The sequence below is a fragment of the Aquarana catesbeiana genome, linkage group LG01, assembly GCF_042186555.1.
Source record: "Aquarana catesbeiana isolate 2022-GZ linkage group LG01, ASM4218655v1, whole genome shotgun sequence".
Taxonomy (NCBI): domain Eukaryota; kingdom Metazoa; phylum Chordata; class Amphibia; order Anura; family Ranidae; genus Aquarana; species Aquarana catesbeiana.
In genome coordinates this window covers 859,720,280-859,735,064 of record NC_133324.1, presented here as the reverse complement: position 1 = coordinate 859,735,064, position 14,785 = coordinate 859,720,280, and positions in this window count along the sequence as shown.

Here is a 14,785-nt window from a genome sequence, read left to right as displayed (position 1 = left end):
GCAGGGCCCGTTCCTGCACCCAACAAGTGGGGCATGTAATTACAACTCTTGATATATTTCACAGCAGGGCCCGTTCCTGCGCCCAACAAGTGGGGTATGTAATTACAACTCTTGATATATTTCACAGCAGGGCCTGTTCCTGCGCCCAGCAAGTGTAACTGTGAGGGCTTATATTGTTGTGGCACCACCACCACCACCAAAGGCCCAATGTTTCTGCCCCTGTTTGACAGGGGCATGTAATTACAATTCTTGATCAAATATTTCACAGCAGGGCCCGTTCCTGCTCCCAACAAGAGTAACTGTGAGGGCTTACAGTGTTGTGGCACCACCACCACCAAAGGCCCAATTTTTCTGCCCCTGTTTAACAGAGGCATGTAATTACAATTCTTGATATAATATTTCACAGCAGGGCCCATTCCTGCGTCCGACAAGAGTAACTGTGAGGGCTTACAGTGTTGTGGCACCACCACCACCACCCAAGGCCCAAATTTTCTGCCCCTGTTTAACAGGAGCATGTTATAATATTTCACAGCAGGGCCCGTTCCTGCGCACAACAAGATTAAATGTGACGGGTTACAGTGTTCTGATACCACCACCACCAAAGGACAATTTTTCTGCCCCTGTTTAACAGGGGCATGTAATTAAATTTTTGATATAGTATTTCACAGCAGGGCCTGTTCCTGCGCTCACCAAGAGTAACTGTGAGGGCTTACAGTGTTCTGGTACCAACAACACCTAAGGCCCAATTTTCTGCAGAGTATGTATAGTATATATACTGCTGTTCAGAGTATATAGTGCCTGGGGGCCTGGGGCATCCTCACGCCATTTTTAAAAAAAATTTGAGTGCGGGGTTCCCCTCTATATCCATACCAGACTCAAAGGGCCTGGCAGGGGACTGGGGGGGAACCCATGCCGTTTTTTTTCAATGATTTTCATCTATATTCCTGGGACCCGACAATATATTACAGCCGCAAGTAGTTTTGCATTAAATTTTTTCCTTTCGAAATTTCATTTCGCTGTGGTTCTAAACATGGTAAAAATGCACTACTTTGCAGGCACACTTAGGACATCCCCTAGGCACAGTATTTAAAGGAATATTTAATTTTTATTGTTTCACTTTAAGCATTATTAAAATCACTGCTCCCGAAAAAAACGTCCATTTTTAAAACTTTTTTTGCATTGATACATGTCCCCTGGGGCAGGACCCAGGTCCCCAAACACTTTTTATGGCAATATCTTGCATATAAGCGTTTAAAATTAGCACTTTAACTGTGTTTGTGTGTTCAAATTAATTTTTTGCCTGTTCGCATGTTCTGCTGCGAACCAAACTGGGGAGGGGGGATCGGCTCATCCCTACTCATTACCATAGCTATCGATTGCTGCCTGTCTAATTTTCCTTACTTTTTTCTTCTTCTTGCATTCCGCCCCACAATGTTTCATGACGTCACTGGCGCATGCTCTTCCCGTCTCTCAAGTCACGGCATGCTCTGTGTGCCGTTCCCACTTTTACATAATGCTGTGGCCGAGAGTCCTGCTCTCTGTGACATAGCTGAGAAGACATATGAGACTTGCCAGTGTGTGATGTCACATGAGCAGTAAACCAGGGCATCCCATAGACTTGTAAGTACACGCTCGCGCATGCGCGAGATTTTGAGAAGGGAACACAAGGAAGGGGGAAAATGATGTCCGCAGGGTACTCACTAAACAATACCTAAGATGGCCCTGCCGATTCCCGGAAGAAGCAATAATTAAAAAAAGATAAAATAACAAAAAGTAAGTAACAAGCATTTTTACATCCTTTATACTGGGCAATTACTGTAAATACTGTACCATGTTACAAAGCATGACAAACTGCAGAGTTTACTTCCTCTTTAACCTTAAAGCAGTATTAAACACATAAGTAACATTTATTATGTTGTAGCAACCAATTCTTAGACGATGGCCACATTTTTTTTTAGACCTTCTTTGCTTTATAATTACCTGCTGATCCAGCCAGTGAGTTTGTTGTTTTTAAACAGAACAAGCTGTCCTGCAAATGTAGCAGTTAAGAGACAAACCATTTACCACTTGCTAGGGTGCTTACAATGTAAAACCTTTATCCCAATAAAAAAGACTTGCTGTAACTGTTTGTGTAACTGCAGTGTGAGATGGAGTTTGACTTCAGTTTGTTAGTGTATCTAAATCTTCTAGTACATCTAACACTCCCCTCCCCCAGACTGACAAAGCTGCTGTCCAACATTGCCCCTATGCTCTTTTATCCAACATGGGGGTACTCTGATACAGAAGGTGTTTTTATTGGCCAGATCACCCGGTGAAAGCAGGGGGGGTGACTAAAAAAAGAAAACAAATGCAGCCACCACATCTAATGATTGGTAAGCTGCAAGATATTCTATTTTTGGTTTTTGGTTTACTACCGCTTTAATACTTGTCCACAGATATCATGGCACTACATCTACAGAAAAAAGTGGTCTATTAGTTAGGATGCCAAGTTTGATTAGCTGATTTCTATCCCATGCCCAGTCTAGCAATAAAAGTCCTTTCTTGTGGCCTCTCTAGAAACAAATCATTTCACTGTTCATAGTCCAGCATGGAAACTTCTTTCTGTGCCAACTCTACAACAACAACAAAAAAAAAGATTAATTAACCTTTATTTATAAAGCACCAACATATTCCACATCACTGCACAATTACCAGGTAAATATGCAGATATATTTCAAGGGCGACATACTTTACATAACTTAGAAAAATGCAAGGAGTGAAATTTCTACATAAACTATTTTCTCAGCAGCCCTTACTGTTAGACAGTGAAAACATAATACTTCACTATTTATTTTAGGTACTTATATAGCGCCATCAATTTACACAGCACTTTACATATACATCGTACATTCACATCGGTCCCTACCCTCAAGGAGCTTACAAGCTAAGGTCCCTAACTCACATTCATACATACTAGGGACAATTTAGACAGGATCCAATTAACCTACCAGCATGTCTTTGGAGTGTGGGAGGAAACCGGAGTACCCGGAGGAAACCCACCCAGGCACAGGGAGAACATGCAAACTCCAGGCAGGTTGTGTCATGGTTGGGATTGCGAACTAGCAACCCTTCTTACTGCTAGGTGAAGGTGCTATCCACTACACCACCGGATGCATTTCTGTGCAGATTCGCCCAAGAGAATTTTTTGGAACCATAATGCACTGATGGCCTTTCACCACTTGAAGACCGGGCATTTTCTGGCACTTTTTGTTTACATGTGAAAATCCGTTTGTTTTTTTTGCTAGAATATTCCCTTCCAAGGGTTCCTAATTGTCTAGTGATATAAGGTATACTTTGTCTGAGCTCACATTTTCCAGCATTTGTTTTCTCAAACTTCTTCCCCTCTTTCTCAATGCATTTTCTCTACCAGATAAGCACCAGGTACAATATCATGCCTCCTGGCATAGCACAGCAGGGATTCAGGGACTCCTTACTTAAGGGTTAACTTAGTTTGGCAGGTCTGAAATTCCTATTTACATATCTGTCACCCCTTCCTAATACCTCCTTCTAAACAGATGGGTCTTTGCTATTACAACACATAGTTACAGACAAAATGATAGCGAGTTTTCAGTACAGATGGCATCCAGTCAACACACAGACAAAGCAGTGGAATTCGATTACTTTAATAGACGGATTTAATCACACAACAAAAGCAAATTGTGAGGGAATCCAGTAAACTGATATTATTTCTGCAGGAGGAAAAACCTCACAGAAAAGAACCTGGTAGAATAGAACAGATGCCCATATGCTAGTTATGTATACAGCTACAATCATTTAAAGGTAAACCCAGCTTTAACCCTTTTTTTCAGAACACCCGCCAAATAAACTGCAAAATAACCTCTTATTCAGTGAATTGCATACATAATCTGAACTGATTTTTTAAAAGATATGCATTTACACTTGCACATTGATCAACCGCGAACTTGCATATCATATGCTCACAAAATTTACAATGTGGGCACACATAGATTGCAGCATAATATGCAGAAGTTTCAAAGTGTGGTTTGCTATGGAATGCATGCTGCAGTGTCCGAAAGTAGGCCAGCTAAGCCGTGGTATGAATAAAATAAAAATTTGATGCACATACTATGTGGAAATAGAACTGCATGAGATTTCTAAGGCAACCATTAAAGGAGGCCATAAAAGAAGTATAGTTTGGGAAAAGCACCAGGTAAAACTTTGGTGTGCAACTCAACTTCTCAGGCTGGTCATATAGTGGGCCCTCCGTTGGCTGCTGTGGTTCCCGCTGCTGACCCCTACTCACTGAGGGCCACAATAGTGATGTAGGAGTTGGCAGGAGGAACTACAGCAGCCAGAGGGACACACACTATTCTACACACCCTGGACCGTGGAGTAGGATAGGTGAAGTTTCAGTAAACAGGCCGATGTACAGGTAGGTATATTGCTGTTTTCTTCGCAAGTTTTTTTTTTCCTTTTAAGTATCTTAAGACTTTATTTTAGCTTTGGTTAGAGCAGTGAAAGGTTGGAACCCTTGTTAAGTTTTTATTTGTTTTTTATGTCCCCACCAGGGAAATTCATCCTCTCCATTTGTCCTGCTGACCAATGTCTCCAACGCTGAAAGATGTGACATTCCGAGGTATCACTAGAACAGGAATAGGGGTGAAATCTCAAGCTGGCCATACATGGATCGCAATTTGGCCAGTTCAGATGAATTTCCATCCACGTGTGGCCATTCCCATTCATGGGAAGTCGATCTATCGTTTAACTTGAATTGGCTTGTTGGTAAATTTAAGCTCGATCAGCACATGCAGCCACTTGGCTGCAATGATGATGAATGTATTCTGAGGGTGGAACACAATGATGTAGCAGGGAGGATTCCCTCCTTCACCTCAATTGTGTGGATGGGGTAATTGGTTCAGTTTTCTACTTTCAGCCGACTGGCTGAACGAAAAAAACTGAACCATGTACGGCCATCTTTTGGGTCACGTCTTTGAGGATTCCCTTTAGTTAAGAGAGGCCTACCTTAATTTCCTATTGTGTGGCAAATATTTCCAATGGTCATGGGAAAAAAAAACTTCACTTACCATTCCCTACTCTGTCCAAAACTAAAATTTTAGATATACTTCAACTGACAGCTTAACCCCTTCAATTCGGCGTAACACATATATGCGGCTTCACTGCACTGGGTTTTTTACTTGGGGCCGCATATATGTGTTTCTCCCTTTGAGCGGGGAGTGCGCCAAACAGGGGTCCCACGGGGAACCCCGGGCCCGTACTAACGATTGCTGTGGTAGCCACTGATTTGCCTGTATTTTTTCCTCTCTGTGAATGGAGAAGAAGATACAATGTATCTTTCTCGTTCCTTGCAGAAAGAAAAATAATGTTTATAAAAAATGTTTAAATAAATATTAAAAAATAACATTTTTATTTTTTAAAAAAGAAAAATATCTAGATCAAGGTTTGATCTAGGTCAAAGGTCAGGGTCAAAGGTCAGGGGCAGTAGATTGTGGACAGGATTTTATTTTTTAGTTTTTTAAATTAGCATCAATGTCAGATAGTGTTAGTGTGTTTTAGGTAGGAAAAAAAAGAAGCAAAATGTGCACTATTGCTTCTGGATTCACAAAGTAGTTGTGATGATATGTATGGTTTTACTAACACATGTCAAAATTGCAAAATTGAGCTTAGGCATTTAGATTTGTTTTACCCTTAGGTGAGAAGGGGTTAAAGTAACAATGCAACAAACCTAAGCAATTCATAATGAACATATAATGAAAATCCCTATGCCTATTGTTCTTATACCCAGTCTTAGACACAGGCAGCAAAATACTTGACTAGAAAAGTCAATATTTGCATATACTGTATCATAAACTATATTTCTGCATCTACTCATCATGTTGACATACAGATACTTATACATTTTTTATTATATGTCCCAACTGAATTTCCTAGGTTAATGACAGGTTTAGCCAAAGTTGTCTATAGTAGACATGCAATGACTACCAAATCGCTCCACAGCATAGGTAGTCCCACTATACACCCTGGACAAACACAGTATAAACATTCTATAAGACTACATGAACATTTTGAAATCCTGTATTAAATAAAGCTGATGGTTTATATACACCAGAGAGATGGGTGGACTTTATTATAGCTGTGTACTCTGTATGACGATGAGAATATTTTTCAGACAAATATGAGAGGTAAGAAATCTATGACCATTACATTTTGTTTACAGTTACACTGCGCCTATTCCTGAAAATGTACTCAGTGCTGAAATCACACTTTAAATATCAGTTTCACTCTATTTTTAACTAAAAAGTCTCTACAAAACACTTAAAGTCCTAGAATTCTGATATATCATATATCTGCTCCAGTGATACAAATTATAGGTGAAGGTGACAAGTCGGTCATTTTATGACATTTTAATCTTTTCATCTTGCTCTGTATGTCAGAGTTGCAGGGACTGAACAGTGAAAGACGGATTGATCAGATCACTTGTCATGAAGCACTGCCCTCTATGGGAAATCAAATTGGTAAACTTTGTATTTACACTCTAGAAAACCGCTCTCTCACTTTGATCACAAAGCAGTGGCATTTTTCTAACCGTTGGTACAGTGCTATTAATCATATTGTAAAGGTGGCAGCATTTAGCAATATATAATGCTTTTCCACAAAAGTCAGCTTTCCATTTTTTGTTTTGTTTTCAAAATGAACTGTGCTTAAAATATACCGATTATTTCTTCTTCTGTATTTTAGTAGATAAATAAAGAATAGACACATAATCAATGTATATATCATAAATTGTGCACTTAAAATTATTATACACAGATATCATGCTTCTTGTGCTCCTTGAGGTGGCTTGGGCAGTTTACATGGTCCTAGGAGGGTAATTGAAGGTGACCCATGCAATGGAACCTCCATATGGCGGTGAGCGCCTTTAGCGCTCGCATGTCAGCCACCCACACATGGTGTTGGGGCGGAGCCCTTTAAGCTCTTCCGGGGGTACAAATCAAAGGTTTGGCATGTCATGGATCTTTTTTGTTCAGTGAGGATACACCTTACATGCGGAAGTTCTCTGCTGAGAACCATCTAACTCAGGTACACTTACTTTCTCCCTCATGGTTCACCTTGAGCACCTACTTTGAGCCTGTTTTTTGTTTTCACAGGTCTCAATCCATTTTTTACTTTATCTTTTAATCTCTTTTCCCTTTTTCCTCTTTTGGGATTGTTTACACTGACACCCATGTTAGTCCTCATTTTCTTTCTTTCACCTTTCCCCTTTGGTCTCAATGTCATACCATCATTGGCCTAGGCTGTTTCATTTACATTTACATATAAATTACTATATATTTATGTTTACTCCGCTACTCTAGTTAATTCTGACATATATACTTATGTTTACAGCTGATATCCCCAATGGACATTGTGAGACCTTTAGAGACACACATCTCTTATCCGTGCCATGCTTGCCCTCCATTTGATCCTTGGTGGGGTCTTGCTTGGCTCCACCTCCTCAGCTCCCGAGTGAGTCATTTGTCACTACCGCCCTCTGGAAATTGTGCATTTAGTGTTTTGGCCTTGCCCATTGGTGAGTATGGGGTTCCTTACATCAAGGCCCCTCTTTTCATGTGTTTATACAATCAACATCATGATATACATTCACTTTGTCCTTCTCCATCTTAGGTATATATCACACGCATCCATCCCTGAAGAAGCAAGCTGTGTCTCATGAAACGAGTTGGGTATACTAGATGCTTGTGTGTTATTTTATTGTTATTTTATATATGTACTACTACCCTATATGATATGTACCTCTTATTGGCTTGGCATTCAATTTTTGGTATTTATGCTTGTATGATCTTTTTTGAATAAATCCTTAGAATGCATTTACTGCTGTTATGTTTAGTGACCTGAACTGTGTTCACCTCACTCAAAGTCCCAGAGTAATTTTCTGTTTTGTTGCATACAATGGAAGCTAGTCACTAGGATTGTTTGCAGGCTACTGATCTTATCCCCACCCTGTGCATTTGTGTGGCTGTGTCCATCTTGGTAGAGAAGCAGAGTTTTTCTACTTGATGTCATGTGCAGTATGTCCATATGATGACTGATGCTCTGATGACTGAGAGTAATGATTAAGATGCAGCAAGAAAGGTGGGTAAAACACAGATCCACAGAACTAATGAAGCAGAAGCAGGAGCATGCATGCAGTACAGGTTTCCAGGTACAGCTTCTACTCCAGCAGGCCCTCAAAAAAATAAATGAATAAACAGCACAGTAGTGGCATCCCCACGTCTCCCTTTATTGCTCAGGAAACTCAAAATCTCATGATGTGTTGCGTTTGTTAAAAATAAGATTTTTTTTATATTAATCAGACATAAGATACATGGAACAATATTACAATAGTGAGTTGGTCAGATTACTGTCAGTTTTTTGGCTTGAGTAGATTTCTCAAACAAATGCTGTTTCATACAATGGGTATGTAGATACGATTGTTGTATTCAAATGACAGTTTGAATAGGCTATTGTCTCTATAGCTACAGTAAACAAGAGGGGGTCTCTTAAACTGAAAGAATGACTGTTAGTCAGTTGTTATGGAAACAAGTTTGTAACCATTAACTTTTGTCAACAAACTTGTACAAATAAAAAGGGGTGAGTAAAGACTGGGACACACACACATCATCATGCTTTGAAGATCAGAAGCCACTCATGATACAAAAACAGTGCCTGACCTCCAGAAGAATCGTTGCCAATGGAGAACATGAACATACCATAACAGAACATAAGTAACTTTTAAGTGTATTTGTACTGTTATAGGCCATAGGCTGTTCATGCTAGGCTTTTTGCTTGCTATAGATATCTGTCAGTCTTGTATTGTATTCCTAAGATTGTAATAGTTTTGAATGTACAGCATCTTTGTATAGTAAAAGCACATTTACACACTGCAGAAGTCTCAGCTTCCTTGCTTATACCACAGAGTAACCTTGCTAGATAGACGCAATCAAAACATTTGGGGGCTCGTGCCGCGATCTGTGCTATAATTCAATTCAAGCAACTCTTGGGGTGATAAAGTCTCAGATCATTTTGTAGATTTTAGCCTTAAGGGGTTGGATTTAAGTAAAAAAGAGAAGAGGACAGTGTCCACAGTGAGCTGGTATTTTCTTCATGCTATTTATGCCGAATCACATAGAAGGGAGAAGGCAGAGGCAGAAGTTAAGGTATTAAAAGACCAGCTAGCAGTTGCTTCAGAGTGTGTACGTTCAATCGCTAGTCGGGCTGATGAATTGCAAGAATGGTGTGCAGTCCTCATGACCAAATCAATTAATGCCTTAAGGAAAAGGAAGGGCCGTAAACCTGTTAGTAAAGCCAGGGTACGTGCCATTGTCACATCCCAAAATTGGGATTGTGAGGATGTGCTCTCCTCAAATGATAGTGAAGATGAGGAGATTTTGATATTTTGCATGATGATCTGCTAGTTGGAAAGAAAAAGTATGCCAGACCTCTCATTACTAAGCATAGGAAACATGATAGAGGATATGGCAGATGGGGAGGTGCATTATCGCAACCCCAGAGATATTGAATTTGAAGAAGTATGGGAGTTTATACAAACTGAACTCTATGAGCTGGCATAACAATACAAACAAAGGTCTGGGGAGCCCCTATTGAGTTGGCTCCTATGCTTATGGGATGAAGGGGCGGACAGTGTTGTTTTTTCAGGTAAGGAAGCAGTGGCTATGGGAGTGTAAACCCATGATCCACAATTGCGTCAGGCAATGTGAAAAGCCCAAGAGTTTAGCGTGAATTTTTCTTTGTTAGACTTTGTGAGAAATAGAATAGTCCGAGTATACGCTAGTCCTACTGACCTGGAAAATACCTACTCCTGGAGATTAATAGGAGAGGGTATTTCCAGGTTACGTGAGATGGGTTGTATAACCGGATTTAATACGTTTCCAGAATGGATGGTTCCAGATATGGAACCCTTTACGTCTGCTCTGCGCTCTAAGCTGATGAAGTCTGTGCCATTTAATCTCAGGGCTCCATTATTGTCCTTGTTGGGAGGACTGGGATTAAACAGCAAGATTCATTAAGCCACAACCCTTTTAAGCCAGTTGGGGGAGCTAGAGGAGACTAAAACAAAACCTTTCAGGGCAGTAGATAAGGTCAAGGCCAGACAGGAAGAATACAAGCAGAAAAGAACAGAGAAGAAAGTGAATGGGGTAGAGAAGACAGGAGGTGAAGAGAAAACCAGGTTAGTTATTTCTAGGAAAGAAATGTGGGTGGACCTATTAAAGGCAGGAGTACCTAAAGATGAGATAGATGGCATTTCTACTGCAGAAATGCTGAAGAGGTGGAAACATTTAGTAGGGAAAACTGTCAGGGTTAGAAACACTAATCCTAATGAAGATAACATCAGCCTAGACTTAGAGAAAACAGAACAGACCCCTCCTGTTAGCCCCAAACCAATTCCCAAAACTGAACATGAACCCAAACCCAAATCCCTTTATCCTGGGGAGGAGTTAGAGAGAATCAGAAAAGGGGATTGGAGGTTCCTTATCCGTTATGAGAGGGAAGGTGAGTCTCCTGTAATAGCAGTGAGGGCAGTAGACATGTGCACACTGAAATATTTCGTTTCGGAATTTCGTTTTCGTCCGAAAAATACATTTATTTAGTTACTCCCGAAATTCGTTTTTATTTATTTTGTTTTTCGTTAAAAATTGCATTTGTCCGAAAATCCAAATTAATTAAGATTGAATCTGTCATTGAAGTCTTATGGTGTCTGTCAAATGTTCAAAGAAGATTCGACGGAGCAGCTAAACTGTACATGTACATTTCCGGTCGAATTTTCTGCCTACAAGCTAGCTGTAGTAGAATTCTAATGTTGTATGACTAGTAATAATTATATTTTTTAATTATTTAACTAGTCAACCAACATTAGAATTTTTCTACAGCCTATGGGCGGATGCATTTGACCGGAAATGTACGATTGCAGCGTCGTACAGTTTAGCTGCTCCATTGAATCTTCTTAGAACTTTCAACAGACACCATAAGCCAAAGATTCAGGGTTTGTATGTTTTTCGTTGCTTTGTAGAATCTTTGTCGTTCATGTTGAACGGTCTACTCTACCCCAACAGTCAGCCAACTTTCACATTCGTTTCTCAATCTCCAAGTGCAATGGCGGGCGCGGCATCCGACGTTGTGTCAGATATTGATATGGCATTATAATATAGAATCTATAATAATAAATCACTCCCACAACACGGGCAGCCTCTGAGGCTATCACAACACTAGTATCACTATCAAGTTCACAACACTAACACAACAGCAGCAGATTATTATGAAAAAGTTAAGTTTAACTGTAGCTTGCTTCACTATTGTTCTGTTGCTGTGCTTATGCTTAATTGCTAAAAAAATTCAGGTTCTCTGACAAAGGGACCAGCTAAGATTGACTGTCTACTGCAGGGATCTTCAAACTACGGCCCTCCAGCTGTTGCAGAACTACACATCCTATGAGGCATTGTAAAACTCTGACATTCACAGACATGACTAGGCATGATGGGAATTGTAGTTCCCAAACAACTGGAGGGCCATAGTTTGAAGACCCATGGTCTACTGAAATGATTCAGTGTGTGTGTGTCTCTCTCTGCTAGCAAATCATAAGTGAAAGTAAGTTGGCTGTACGTGTGTACTTAGTTCTAGCTATTTTACTGCCCCTCCTCTTTGGTTACAATCCGCCAATAAAATTCATCATCATCATTATTTTTATTTTACTTCCCCCACCCAATTCCAGCAGCGATCTTTTCTCTCTATGTCAAATCTTTTCTCTCTATGTCAATTTTTTTCTCTCTATGTTGAATCTTTTCTCTCTATGTAGAATAATCTTGGACTAATAGAGTTAAGGTTAGGCACATTCGACCACAGGTTCGATAGACACAGATTGTTAATGTTTGCGTCATGTCGAATCTCCTATCTATTCGGACGAAAATACATTCGGACGAAAACGAATGCACATGTCTAGAGGGCAGTGACAGCAGGAGACCGACGCCCATATGCACCTGTCACTGTATGGTGGGGGAAGTCAGCTTCTCCTACACATGTAATGGCTTTAGTTGATAGCGGAGCTGAAGTTACACTTTTGCAAGGAATCCTTCCCATCACTAAGGAGAATTGATTTATGTAGAAGGTTTGGGAGGGCAAACTACACCAGCATTTAGGATAAAGGAGAAATTGGCTATTGGCAAGGGATCAGGATTTATGAAAAATGGTTTGGTATCAGAGTAACCCGAAAATATTCTTGGGATGGATTTACTTCAAGGTCGGGTATCGTGATAAAGCATATCTGGTAAGGGTGGTGAAGGCTGGGGTCAGAGGTCATGTGAAATGGACCCCTGTCTACATTCCTCCACCAGAGAAGCCAGTCTGTCTCAAGCAGTACAGACTTCCTGGATGCCACAAAGAAATTGGGGAGACCATTCAAGAACTGTTGAGAGTAGGGATCCTTAGACCTGCTGTAAGTCCTTTCTCGTCTCCGGTGTTCCCAGTAAAGAAACTTGATGGGACATATAGAATGACTGTGGATTACAGAGGTCTAAACAAAGTGGCACCTCCATTGAAGTCATCTGTACCAGATATGATCTCAATTGTTGAGAAAATTGCTAAAGATGCAGGAGAATATCATGCCGTGATAGACCTGGCTAATGCTTTCTTTTCGATTTTGATAGACCCAGAGTGTCAAGACCAGTTTGATATGGTATGGAACGGCCGCCAGTACACTTTCACCGTGCTTCCTGAAGACTATGTTCATTCTCCAATGATTTGTCATGGACCGATTGCCCGAGATTTAAGTACCCTGAGTTTGAAAGTCGCTGTGTTTCACTACATTGATGACATCATGATCTCTGGAACAAAAGAAGATGTAACTGAAGCACTGCACCTGCTGATACATCATCATGCTTTGAAGATCAGAAGCCACTCATGATGTAAGAACAGTGTCTGATTTCCAAAAGAATGGTTGCCAATGGACATCACGAACATACAGTAACAGAAGATAAGTAACCTTTAAGTGTATTTGTACTATTATAGACCATAGGCTGTTCATTTGCTAGGCATTTGCTAGGCATTTTGCTTGTTATAGATATCTGTCAATCTTGTATTGTATTCCTAATATTGTAATAGTTTGTACGCACAGCATCTTTGTATAGTAAAAGCACATTTATACACTGCAGAAGTCTCAGCTTCCTTGCTTATACCACAGAGTAACCTTGCATGAGAACAGCAGTCACTAGAGGCAGGACTGAGAAGGATAAGCCTTCTAGCTATCAGGACAAACTAAAAATCAGGGCCTGGAAGGAGAAAGGCTGTGTCCCAGTATCAGGCCAAGACCTGGTGGTTGAGAACTGGCCTATGGGCATACGATTCTACAGTTTGTTTTTGCTGCTTCCTGATATATTTTTCCTCATCTTTTTGTGCTGCCTTTCCTACCCTCCGCATTATGGAAGAGTGGGCAAACTTTTTATTTTTGCTACACTTTTCCTCCCTGCCAACACAACATTTCTCCTCTCAATCACCAGCACCCAAACTCTCCTCTTATGGCAAGATTGGGAAAAAAAGAAAGAAAGAAGAGGAGAAGTAAAGGAGCTCATTAGCAGTCCTCCAAAAAAAAAATGGTCATTATGCATCCTTGAGCATGAGGAGAACAAGGGAGATATAGCAGGCTTCAAAATAAAATGTCTGCTAAGCACCCTTGAGGAAAAGAAGGAAGAAAAGGGCACATTAGCAGTCCTCAAACTAAAATAGCCACCATGCACCTTTGAGGAAGAGGAAGAAAATGGAGCATTAGAAGCACTCTTAAAGAGGCTGCTACATGCTCTTGAGGAAAGAGGAGGATATGTTGACGTGTTGACAACCATACGGCTGTTACTTTTACCATGACTGATACATTGCAGGCAAAGACTACAGACCACAACTAGCAGATACACTAAGTTGAAACTGCTGAGCTTTTCCATTTACTTGCTATTCAGTTTCTACCAAACACATGCAGTACCTAAAATCTATTTTGGATATTTTGGGGATCCAGTGATGGAAGGGGTTCAGGGAAGCTGGGGTTGTGGTTTTGAAGTGTTTTTGTGCACTCTGGTTTGCATTTGTTAAACTTTTAAAAAAATGCTGTGTGGTACAGCAAAAAAAAACAAAGCTTCACAAACTATACTATGAAACTGGTTTGCTACTGGCCACTTGGTACAACGTTGGTGGCTGTAGCTTTACCTAAACTTTTCTATAGCTTTTAGATTTTTTGTGACTCCTGCTTCAACCATTCAAAAAAAAATCCAATAAAAAATCAAATGTCACTGTCAAAACAAGTACTGTATCAGACTGAGGTGCTGCTGTTGTATTTACTCCAAGCAATAATGTAAAAAAAAAAAAAAAAAACAAAAAAACAATTACACATGCCAAATGCATGATTTAGAATGTGGTGTCACTGACACTGTCTGTTAAAATCATACAATGCCCTCTTGGTTATCAATGTACTGTACATTGCAGGGATTTTAACAAAGATTCCTACAATTTGTTGCTGTGAAGAAATAGCTGTTTATTTTACCAGAATGGATTGCCTTCTGCTTCTAAATTCATTATAATCAGCTGATGCACTTTCCGTGTTCTAATAAGGAAAGCTGGTTTTGCACAGAGCAGCCCCGATCCCCAATCCTCCTCTTCTCCGGTCCCTTACTGGCGCTCCCGGCCCCTCCCTCCTGCCGAGTGCCCCCACAGCAAGCAGCTTGCAATGGGGGCA